We start from the raw sequence: 12691 nt of genomic DNA, 5'->3' as shown, positions 1-12691 counted from the left end.
CATGATAAAATGTTTCATTTGTTTAGTTTCAGTGCTGCCTAATTTGTGCAAAAACAAAACAAAAAATCAAGGCACATGTGAGCGCTGTCCTAAAGAGTATGCGCAGTACAATAATCTGTATATATGCGTACTATGCTGAAGATAAAGTTTAAGTCACATGCACTGGACACATATCCTTTGGACTTCTTTGTACACATGTTTTTTGAACTTAGCTAGCTCCCTGTGTTTGGTTCACAATGTGTTGTATTATTATTAGTGATAAAGCATGGATTAGCTTAGTATGTTGTCCCATTTCACTTGGAAACACCAATCCAATCTCATCCACTGTGAAGGGAAATAACAAACTAGAAATAACAAAAGAGCTGATAACAACTGTACCTCCCATCCATTTACAGTAGGCTCACTCTTGCATCAAAATAACCATCAAACAACTCCAGGCAAGTCCTGAACATGCCCCCCACAAACAACATCACAGGTGAGTCAGCTGGTGGTTCACATTTTTGTACACATTTCCTCTCTGATTGACTGATTAGCCTTCTTTGAACAAGCATGCACCTAAAAGTGAATGGGTCACTGCTTTCATGCATGAATTACAGCCGGATCCACATACAATTGAGTGCTTCCACCCATAACCTGAGCAGATACTCTTTCATAATGGCCTTGTTGCCAGCAACAAATGCAAAAACTGGACTGAGTCTATAGCTGGGTTCCCATGCCCCGGCTTTTATGTGCATTTTGAAGTATCGCATCAGAATCGAGTGATGGAAACACAATTTATAATAAAAATGCCTTCATTCACAAAAAAGTTTTTACGCTCGTTTGAGGTGATTTTGACTCGTGCAAAAAAGGGTTAATGTGAATAATGGGAAATAGAAATACATTTCATAGAAATACATTTACATACCAAGCGCATCAAAAAGAGGATTTGCGCTATGGGACGGTAAATCCTGACTAATCAGTGGACAGATCTCACTCCACAACATCTGAAATGTTGTTATGGTCATTCGGAAATGCCTGAGCAAAGTCTGACAAAGTATTTCTGTATAATTGCCACCCATAACTGTTAAACGACTGCATTCCCAAACAGCAGCATCCACCTTCACCTGCAATATTCCAATTTTGTGCATAAGTTAAATTCGCAACTTTGGAGGGAGACCCGGAGTCCTGACATTTTATCCTACCCGTCAGATTTTCCTACCCGGGTTTACTGCGCATGCACACATCAATATTGCATCCTTTTTCTCATGCTAAACAACGATATCTCATGTATCTGCATTACTGTAAGGGTTGGTTTAGGGTTGGGGTAGGTGTAGACTTTAATAAAAACAATCTAATTAGTAAAAAAGAATATTTATTGTTGGTTTCCTGTAGCTGTATCCCTTCTATCTACAACCAGGAATATAACACATAATTACTGTATTTGCAGTACTGTAAGGGTGGGTTTAGGGTTGTGGTAGGTGTAAATGTTAATACAGGTAGCATTTTTCATTGTCGAATTGTACTACCCACCGTTTTAGTGGGAGGTAGGAAAATCTGACAGGGTAGGACAAATCGACAGAACACCGGCTTATGACAGTGCCAAATATATTTGTTTATTTATTTATTGTTCAAATCCCCCATTGTCCACAACAATATTCTACATCACCATGTTTTAGTTTGTTTGTGTTTACTGTACAAGTACTGTACATAATTTCTCCATCTTTATTTTTTGTTGTTTTATCATATTTTAGATAATTGAAGTCATCCTGAGGCGCCCTTGTTGAGAATGACTCAACTTCTTAAGAATTCGTATGTCATAAAAAAATACTGTTCATTAATCTAACTGTAGGTTGTTCAAACGGAATTAAGCTCAGACTATCTAAAAGTTTATTGCCATCTTTGCTTTTCCAATGCACAAATTCAGATTTTTCAAAACACGAGATCAATACAGCTTTATCCTTCTCCGACCGCATGAATGCTATGAGTGCGGACCCTTTGCCTTTAGACAGAGGAATGTTGAGGGCACCAAAAGTGACCAGGCTTCACCGCTAACCGAAACAAAGGCAGCCTGGGAAAACAAAAGAGGCTGTCTCCACTCGCTGCCTAGAAATCCCTATCTCGGCTTCAACAAGTGGGATAAACACCGAGCGAGAGAGACTGCAAGTGTGTGGGCAAGCATTTTTGTCAAGCCTCCAATGGGAAGTAGCATTTTGGGCTGCTAAATGAAATTTGCAAATAAAGATCACAAATTAAGGCCAATCCTGAGTCATAATCTGGAAAACCAATTCTGAGTGCAACCGCAAGAATCTGTTAGACATTAAGTATAATGCATGGGTTGTAATTCCAGTCTTTTAGACAGGTGGGCGGTTTTCATTTCTCATGAGAGAAACCGTCCAGGTATAAGTGGACCTTAAGGGAATCTGCAGAGAAAATAACATTAGCCGTGTACAACAAGCCCTAGAAGAGAGAAACATCATTTTCTCTTGTGTGGAGCTTTGCTGCTCATCATAACCAATTAAATGTGTTTTTCCACTGAGGAAATGAAATAAGGAGTATCTGTTTTCTGACATTACTAAACAGCCGTGCCAAATTTAGCCCGTGTACTGTATGCATCATCTTTACAGCCAGACTCCGTTCTCCAAATTTGCTTGCGTACAGCATGAGACTTCAGGTTCATGAGTTATTTAATACTCAAATGTCTGCTGCACTAAATATTTAAAACCGCGTTCCACACTTTTTATAATGTTGAATTCTGTTCCAAATTTATCAAAATTATGAATCTCAAAGCCTGTGGTGTAAAAGACAGATCGCCAACAAAGGAAGTCCTGAGGCATTGCCCTATTTTCAAATGTAAGACAGAACAGGTGCACCTACTGCGAATGGCTATATTAAAATAAAAGCAGGTGCACAAACTGTACATCCACCATCAAACTCCTTTTGAAGAGAAACGTCTTGAAGTCAACATGAATTCAAAGTTGACCCAGTTTATTTTAAAATATTGTGGTTTAAATGGGCATGATTCAATGAAGCATTTTTCACAATATTACACAGCAGAAAAACTTGATTTGGCAAGGAGTCTTTACTAACTGATTTATTGTGGTGGTTTAAAGAGGGCTGAACATTCATTCAAACAACCAAATGTCCATGCTCATTTAAATGGTGACAAATGCTACTCTGTATGAGTAAGATTGGTTCAAAAACTGTGTTAAATTCAACCCCTACCAATACCGGAACATGATCGTTCATCACTTTTCCACATTCCTCCACCGGTGAAGGTCAGGGGTCTGTATTAGGCCCTTTCAAGTTTCAGCGAATGTTTGGAAAAGGTCTGGAATGTGCAATTTTAAGGTGACGCATACAGTCCCTGTGGCGGGAAACCTCAGTGTTGATTCGCAGTTAGAGCGTTAGTGGAATGCTTGGGTTACAAAACATCACATTCCTGGTGTGGGAGCATTGAAAAGTGTGTGCATTCTTGACATCTCCCTGCCAGCTCTATCCCAGATCACTATTCCAGCAAGTGTAATGAAGCTGAAAATCCACCGTGAAGGCTTTCATCCCACCAAAAGAGTGGATGAGGCGACACCAGTTTCTGTCACCAAAAGAACAACAGTTGGGATACAGAAATAAAAATCCTATTCATATTCACCATTGTAAAATGTATTAATTTTTGTAATCATGTGTAAAATAGGGCGCGACTGAAAATATAGATTTTTTTTTCTTTTACCAATTCTTATTTTGATGAACCATCATTCTTAAATGCAAAAATCTTATGGTATGTGTTGTTTTGAGTAGATGCATAAACCAAACTTCACTAAACATTTGTAGAGTACTGTACCTCCCATCCAATAAATTGCAATGAGCTTCACACTTTGAGCTTGTTACTTTTTACTGCATATGAAAATAATTCTCAGTTTATACATTTTGTCAATATTTTATACAAATTAAGAGAATCAATACTATTTTTGTGCTTTTTAATGTGGCGTGGCAGATCAATGTAGCCTCTTTGGTTTAAAAGGCATGTGAACTGATCATCTCTTTAACTTTACTACTAGTTACTACGCAAAGTAAACATCATAAGGTGATGAAGTAATCAGCTCCAACTAACTGGAGTAGAGTTAAAAGTAGAAAAATCGGCTGTTAATTTTAACCTTTAATATTGTAGTACTGTTCCAACTGATAGGGTTCCCTCTGTAGTTTATACTTAATTGGTTCCGGAACCCAAATGAATCGATATCGAATCAAATTAAGATTAGACTGAAATAAAACCAAAAGTTTGTGAATTGAAATCAAAATCGAAGTGAATCCTGACATTTGCATCAATACCCAGCTCTAGTATAAACCTTTCAATACAGAAGCAATCATTTTAAATCATAAATTTTATAACAGAATGTAAACAAATACCATTTTGTCACTTTAATGTGTTGTGACAGATCACCTTATTGAAACCAAACTGAATTGTGAAATTTGTGTCACTGCGCAGCACAATATAACTTTCAATAAAGATCTACTCAGCTCTTAAATTCTGCTAAAAAACTTTAAGTCAAATTAAACTGAAATTTAATTCAATACCCAGTCCTAGAATAAATAATTCAATACAGATCCAATACAAGACTTGGCCTAAGTTAGAGTTAAAGTCATGGTATACAGTGCGTTTGTGCAGAAGTCTTTAAGAAGGTCGTGGCATTGTTGGTAACGCATTAAACTGCCAGTCAATGGCTGGTCTACTTATGCAGTCAAGTAGTGAGTGAAGTGAAGTGACATTCAGCCAAGTATGGTGACCCATACTCAGAATTTGTGCTCTGCATTTAACCCATCCGAAATGCACACACACAGAGCAGTGAACACACACACACTGTGAGCACACACCCGGAGCAGTGGGCAGCCATTTATGCTGCGGCGCCCAGGGAGCAGTTGGGGGTTCGATGCCTTGCTCAAGGGCACCTAAGTCGTGGTATTGAAGGTGGAGAGAGAACTGTACATGCACTCCCCCCACCCACAATTCCTGCCGGCCCGGGACTCGAACTCACAATCTTTCGATTGGGAGTCCGACTCTCTAACCATTAGGCCACGACTTCCCCGGCAGAAGCGGCACAGATGGGAACTTTGAGGCAACGTCTCTAAGCAACAGTGGCAAACAGCTTGTGGTTTCAAAGGGAGGATATTTATATGGGTAAAGGCCACCAAAGCATAGCGAACTCACTCTCATTATGTGAGCTTTGCTAAATAATTACTTAGACAGCCTTGGGACATGGAAAGCGTCAACACTGAGTTTTCACATGATTGCCAGTCTCCTTGGTGCATCTTGCAGAAAGACCATGTCTATGCCAGCGTCCCGGGCCAGACAAGCATTTCAATTAGTATGCACATGAATCAGAGTACCACAGGAGATTGATTTTTCAGTCAAGACGTGGGAACCGAGGATGAAACAAAGTTACAACTCAGAGGATTGAAATCTAAGCTCTTTTAGATTATCAAAGATTATCAAACAACTGAGCTTTGTGAGAAAAGCTGTAAAGGGTGTCAGGATGAGACAGACTAAACCTTTCCCTGAACTGTGATTGTGCAGAAATAAAATTAACAGCAGATGCTGAGATGAGGAAGAAAACCGGAGCATCGCCGCCTGCAAAAACAGTAAGGCTGTGCTTTGCTAAAAATAACATTTGTCTCGCAAATTGACACTTTGTGAGATTTAAAAATGCTTCAGACTGGAGCGAGGAACCAGACAGCTGGATCTGAAGAGATCTAACATCCAACACGTACAATAAAATCTATTCAAATTCTAGTTTAAAATGCATGCGACAAGTTCTTTCTCAAATTTTTGTGTTCTAAGTTGAGTTTTATATCATTTAAATTTAGCCTACAAATTAATCTAATGACATATTTTCCGCTCATCTTGAATATTGTACACATTAAATATTGACTTTCAAAAAAAGTAATACATGTGTATATATATATATATATATATATATACACACACACACACACACACACACACACACACACACAATAAAAAATACTCTTACGGATGTCATAAATTATTAATTCATAAATATCACTTTATGGTTTTCAGTTGATTGGGAGGGGTTGTACAATTACAACCTGAACTAACCTTACTTTGTCATTCAAAGTTAAAACTATCTTCTACTTTAAGATTTGACACCTGAATGTGTACAGGGATCCTATTATATAGTCTGCTGTTTTTCTGTTTTAGTTTCTGCATGATGGTTGCACCAAATGACTTTGGCAGACAAGTTTTGTACCACCTTTGTACCATTTTTTTTATGCTTCCCAAAATTATCAAAATGAATTTTGATTCAGAACTGATATGAAAAAAACATCATAAGAGGTGTATAAATTGTCTTTTTAAAATAAATATAAATTTAAAGAGCCATCCAAAAAAAAACATGCCATGTCTTTGACTTGCACACATTTCAACTCAAAAAAGACCAAATTCTTGCGTGTCCTTGCAGATTTTCCCAGATGATAGCTGCTTTGAGGGAGTTTTGTGTTGGGTAAGCAGTCGGTTTATGATTGTTATGCTTTTTCCATTTCTGGCTCACATCAGACAGGAGCTGCCGTACGAGTCAATGTCAAACAAACACCTTTCACTTCCTCCATCGAGTACGGCGGAGATGATGCGTATCTAACAAGCATTTCAATCTCATGCTAATTCTTTCTAGGACTGCAACTTTGTCCGACACATTATGCCAACATCCTCCTTCCATTAAGAAAGCTTTCCATATTGAAGTTTCTGCTGCCATTTCTAAAATGTAATGTTTGGAAATGTTAGAAACTCTGACCTTGACGGCAAATCAGAGGCTTTTTATCGTGTTATCCGGGAATCTTCACACTTTTGAACACACATCTTTACACTTTCCTGAGTGTCAGTGGGGTGTGAGAGGCAGAAGCTCACACGTCATGAGAGGCTACAGAGACGCAGAGATCTAGAAAGATCCCGAGATAACGACAGAGAGAAACAGAGATGCTGACGAGGGAAGGATTTGCATAGAAGGTGAAACTGTCCATCTTAAAGCACAGGAGCGTTCACAAACGCTAATGAAAGCTTGATCTAGAGAACTCAGAGGAGCTTTAGTGGTCAGCACAAGAGGCATTGCAACTCACTCTGTGCATCACTTTCCAGTAAAAGACCATGATGTCTTGATAGATAAAAAGGACCGCAAAGTGAGCTTTTGTTTAACTGTACAGTATCTCATCTATAATTTCATTAGATATCATTCTCAACAGTATCTTAAACTATGCTTTGATTTTCCAAGACACTAGCTTGGAAGTCTGTTCCCATTACAAACTCAAATATTTTCAGCAAATTATAATACTCTAAAATCTAATGTTCTAAGCTCTTTAAATGACTCTAATAGCTCAATATCCATACAAAAAAAAAAGTTACGAAGGAGACATATCTTCACGTTATGCATAAAAAGGTTACAATACGCAAAAATTTACTTTAAAATAATTTTCCATTCATTCAGCAATTTTTTTTCCTATTATTTTTTGGAGTTATATTACATATTACAGCAACAGTTTTGATCAAACCACAACTTGACGAAACATTTGGTCTAATGACAGCAACAAAAAAAAAAAACCTTGTGCATTTTGGCCATTCGTGTTCATGACAACAATGTTTTGGGGGGGGGGCTCAAATTGATATCATTATTGTGCATAAAATGAAATTGTGCAAAATACAGTGCTTTTAGCAGTTTTCGCATATCTGAATGAACGCAACACTTTTTTTGACTAACGCAAAGGGAAGTTTCCATTTTTTGGTACTCTGTTGTCTTATAAAAGTACCCTTATAGTCTAAACTAAGCATCCCTGACACTCACTCTCTTATACAGTGGCTACACAGACCCTTCCCGTGTCCCGTCTCTCTCTCTCGATCAATGCACCGCAGTGCGTCTGCATCTGTAATGGACAGACCTGCTGTTTCTCATCAGTAACAGGACGAAGGCTAAACGGAGCTGTCTGACCGCTCACTTTAACCAGAGCTGAGCCAAGCGCTTCACCAGATGCCGTGCTGTCTTTGACTCCACGCCACCAGATTTACTCTGATTAGTCATCAATAAACATCACGTGACCCATATTCCACAAGTGTCCATTCGCCTGGAGTCATAAATGCTTGGGAAATGTTATGTTTGGAATAAGATAATGATATTACACAACTCCTAGGAATATGCTGACCAGATCTGGTGGCCGTGCTGGACTTTCAAGCATGCAGTCTGGTCATTAGCAGGCCGAGTGTGGTTAAACACACTGACAGGGGAATCTGGTTAGATTAAAGGCAAAAAGCGACTTCAGAAAGGACTTAGCGGGAAGCAGCCTGTTGAGGAAGCATGATTAATGGTGATCTAAACACATGGGTGCATAATCAAATCCAAGCTCCATGCACCTCCACAAATACAGACCATGTCCCATTTTCCACAAGAGATGTTTGGAGTCAAAAGTGACTTAAGAAATTCTTAAAGAAATACCAAAAAGGAAAACTCTAGGTTACATATTTAAACCTTTAAATAATCAAAACTGGAGTGCAATGGGACTAAATGGAGATTAAATGGAGAATTAAGTCTGAGGAAAAACCTGTGCATTTCACCTCTGGAGTTTTAGAAGAAATCGCAATTATTTAACAAGACAAGAAATGTTGCCATTAAAAGTATCATTGTAAACTCGAATTTTCTATGTTCTCATTCCTTTTACGGCTGCTTTAGCCTACATGCTTGCTTTTTAATGAAGTTGTAACATAAAGGAGATGTTGAATTTCTCAGCTGTTTCTCTAGATCGAAATGAGATTAAATGGAGAGCAAAGGGAGATTTTTGCTCAAATTAACTGTTCAGATTTTGCTCCTGAGAAAAAGACTTCAATAATCTCAGAGTTTCAAAGGAAATCTCATCAGTGCCTCAAACTGAGCTCAGATGTTCTAAAACACCAAAGTCTCGTTACGATTTCTCTTCAGATTCTTGTTTTATGCATTAAAATCACTTATATAGCTCCTTTATATGCTTACTCTAGTCAATTTGGTTATTTCTCCTAAAGAAGTTGAGAACAAAACGAAGATGTTTAATTATCTCAGCGGTTTCTCTAGACCAAAATGACATTAAATGGAGATGAAAGAAATCCTTTGTGTGTGTGTGTGTGTGTGTGTGTGTGTGTGTGTGTGTGTGTGTGTGTGTGCGTGTGTGAACTGCTCAGGTGTTACTTCAGAGAAAATTACCCAATCTCAAATGTTTCTAGACTTCCAGAAGAAATCTCAAATTGTGCTCAGACCAAATCTGCAAACAAACATCTCATTACAAACTCGTATTTCTTATAAAGACCTAACAAGTCTATCCTCATTCATTTCATATCTCCAATCTGAGTTTGTTTCTAGAAATTTTGGGAGATGTTTAAACAAACTACAAGGTTAAACCTTCACTGAGTTTCCTCGGCGATTAAAGATCCCCCTGTGAGCAGTAAAGTCTTCCTGTAGATGAAAATGACTTTGACCCGCGCACTAACAGACGCTAACAGGTTGATTTCCAGCTGCGAGAGAACATGTCTTACCTCATTAAACACACAGCTCCTCCAGACTTCGACTGTAGCTCCACACAGAGCAGAAACACCCTGTAGTTCCTCCGAGACGGTCTCAGCTCTGCAGTGAATGAGACACAGATGTGTGGGTCCTGTGTAAGCGTGAACAGCTCGCTCTCTCTCTCTCTCTCTCTCTCTGAAGTCTGATGACATGGCGAGGCCCCGCCCACATCTCCAGGTAGGAGGAGTGTCTTGTTTTGTTTTCTGCAGTTTCTGTCCCTCACCATCAACACCCATGTAGAAGGGTTCCAGACCAGTTTTAGATTGTTTTTATACAGAGCTAATTAGAATTGTTAACTTTGCTAACACAAACCTAATTCTAACAGAAAAAAAAATATGATTTACTATTGAAAATACATTATCTGCGCAAAATATTTTTGCAAATAAACACAACCTACTTAATAAATACAATCATATGAGTCTTATCATCATCACAACATCAGATTTTTCTGGACACCAGTTTAAAACATCAAACATCTTGTTGTAAACTGAACTTCATTCGAAACATTCCTTAGTTACTTTATATATATATACTGTATTTTTTTCCCTTTTTAACATAATTGTTGAAAATTTTGATTTCATATTTAATAATCTGACTTCTAGCATAAAATAATGTCAATATGCAAATAAATAAATATTCTACATTAATTAATTAATTATACAAAATATGTCAATTTTAAAGCTATCTATCTATCTATCTATCTATCTATCTATCTATCCATCTATCTATCTATCTATCCATCTATCTATCTATCTATCTATCTATCCATCTATCTATACTGTAAAAAATAAAAAGTTGAGAAAACTCAAAAACCTCCTGAAGCTGGTTGCCTTAAACTATTAAGTTTTCTGAACTTTTGTTGACTTGGACATGCTTTCATGGAATTTAACTAGCATTGCATTCAAAGCCCCTTCAAAACACACACAAAAAAAATTGCAAAAACAATAAAATAAATAAATAAATGCGTGAGTTTTTAAATACAATTTACAAATGCATTTACAGATACAAAATGTTTGTATTCTTGTTGAGATAATATTGTTCTGATTCTGAAGAACTGATCTTGATGTGTGTTTGGTGTGAGTGTGTGTGTAACCAGATGCTTGCGACAGAAGTCACATGTTCAGCCCTTCAAACAGATCTGCGTCTCTTTCAGGGGCTCGGAGGAAAGTTTTATTGCCCACAGATCGGGAAATTTCATGAATGTCTCGGTTTTGTTTCGGATGTTTCCACTAAAATACTTTAGAAGCAATAAAAAGAGACTTACATCTGCATTTGATCTGGATTTAATCTCACTGGTGTCTAGGAGAATCAGCTGAGATCTCATCTGTGATGCTTTTTTTCTGTTGGTAATGATGTGCTGTTGTTGAAACACTGAAACCGGACCATCAGCTTCCCATAGAAACCAAACATCACAGCAAAAACTCAAATGGACAAACAGCTCCATCACAAAGCATGATGGTTATGTGGGTGAATCTATTGAAAACATGCCTGTGTCATATTTCAACACAAAAACAAACAAAAGAAAAATTAATTAAATTGTGCATAAAGAAAACCAAAGTAAGCGTAAAGATTTATTTTTTAAATACAAATATATTGTTTAAAATGAATACAAAAAAATAATACGAGGCAAACAAACAATTACATGCTTGTTTACATCATCAAAAATCTAATAAAAAAATAATAAACAATTTTTATATATAATTTTCTGTATGTTTGTATTTACATATTTGGTTATTCATAAAATTAAAGGCAGTTCCAAATACTGATATATAAATATAGCATGATGAAAGCACCATATATAAAGTTTAGTGTATAATCAGTTTTGTACATTGTGTTAATGGAAATTTGGGAAATGTGATTTACTTTCAGAAAAACTTACTTCAAAAGGTAAGCAAACAAGTACATAAATATGCATTATTCATAAAAAAAAAACAATGTCCTGTTGTGTGTCTTTTCAATGTAACCTATATATAGACATGGTTGTGAAATTCAACCAACAGCTATTAAAGTAGATGTGAACATCTGTTATCTATATCTCTACACAGCACTATCACGATGACTACATAATGAGTGAGTGAGTAATGGCCTGATTTCTGTCAGATTGTGGTCCACACAACACACACAAACATGTACACACAGCAAAACCAGCAGTCAATTATTAATGCGTCCTCTCACTTCGAATGCCATCAAGCGCAAAACAATCACCTTCTGCACCAATGATTTATTACATAACAGCAGCGGCCCATGAACAACACGCTCAGTTCACGCCATAAATAATACCTTCTGTAATTTAGTGAAGAGTGAATGAGGCAGGTTTGATCCCCGACTGGCCAACAGTAGGGGATTGAGGTGATTACAAGTCTTGTTTTTGTCTGTTTTACGTTCCACTGACACTAGCATTCCTGAGGGAGACTCCCTAAACCTGAAAATCTCAGCCCTTCCCCCGCGGGACCTCAGATCCCCCCACGCTCTTTACAGCCCCCCCCGGGGCAAGTTTACATTCTCTCAGTATCAGGTTACAATCCACTTTCAAAATGTAAATTTAATGCACAGCAATTTGTGTGTTTGTGTGTATAAATGCTACACAATACATGAGTGGTATTGAAGACAGATCACCTTATTGAAACCAAACTGAATTGTGAAATTTGTGTCACTGCGCAGCACAATATAACTTTCAATAAAGATCTACTCAGCTCTTAAATTCTGCTAAAAAACTTTAAGTCAAATTAAACTGAAATTTAATTCAATACCCAGTCCTAGAATAAATAATTCAATACAGATCCAATACAAGACTTGGCCTAAGTTAGAGTTAAAGTCATGGTATACAGTGCGTTTGTGCAGAAGTCTTTAAGAAGGTCGTGGCATTGTTGGTAACGCATTAAACTGCCAGTCAATGGCTGGTCTACTTATGCAGTCAAGTAGCGGCACAGATGGGAACTTTGAGGCAACGGCTCTAAGCAACAGTGGCAAACAGCTTGTGGTTTCAAAGGGAGGATATTTATATGGGTAAAGGCCACCAAAGCATAGCGAACTCACTCTCATTATGTGAGCTTTGCTAAATAATTACTTAGACAGCCTTGGGACATGGAAAGCGTCAACACTGAGTTTTCACATGATTGCCAGTCTCCTTG

General features: G+C 37.5%; 1 protein-coding gene across 2 annotated transcripts in view; it reads right to left on the bottom strand.

Moving 5' to 3' along the window:
* LOC132124995 (ras association domain-containing protein 8-like) overlaps positions 1 to 12691 on the bottom strand; it is a 41366-nt gene that overhangs the window by 16233 nt on the left and 12442 nt on the right. Inside the window, exon 1 of one of the 2 annotated variants that reach the window (XM_059536190.1) lies at positions 9533 to 9708. The exons of the other annotated variant lie outside the window; for it this stretch is intronic. The gene's annotated coding sequence lies outside the window, so the exon portion shown is untranslated. Of the gene's footprint in view, positions 1 to 9532; positions 9709 to 12691 lie in introns of those variants that run through there. 2 annotated transcript variants of the gene reach the window in all.

This window comes from Carassius carassius, chromosome 43 (assembly GCF_963082965.1).
Source record: "Carassius carassius chromosome 43, fCarCar2.1, whole genome shotgun sequence".
NCBI lineage: Eukaryota > Metazoa > Chordata > Actinopteri > Cypriniformes > Cyprinidae > Carassius > Carassius carassius.
Note: the sequence above shows the minus strand (reverse complement) of the source record. Positions and strands in the feature narration are given on the sequence as shown.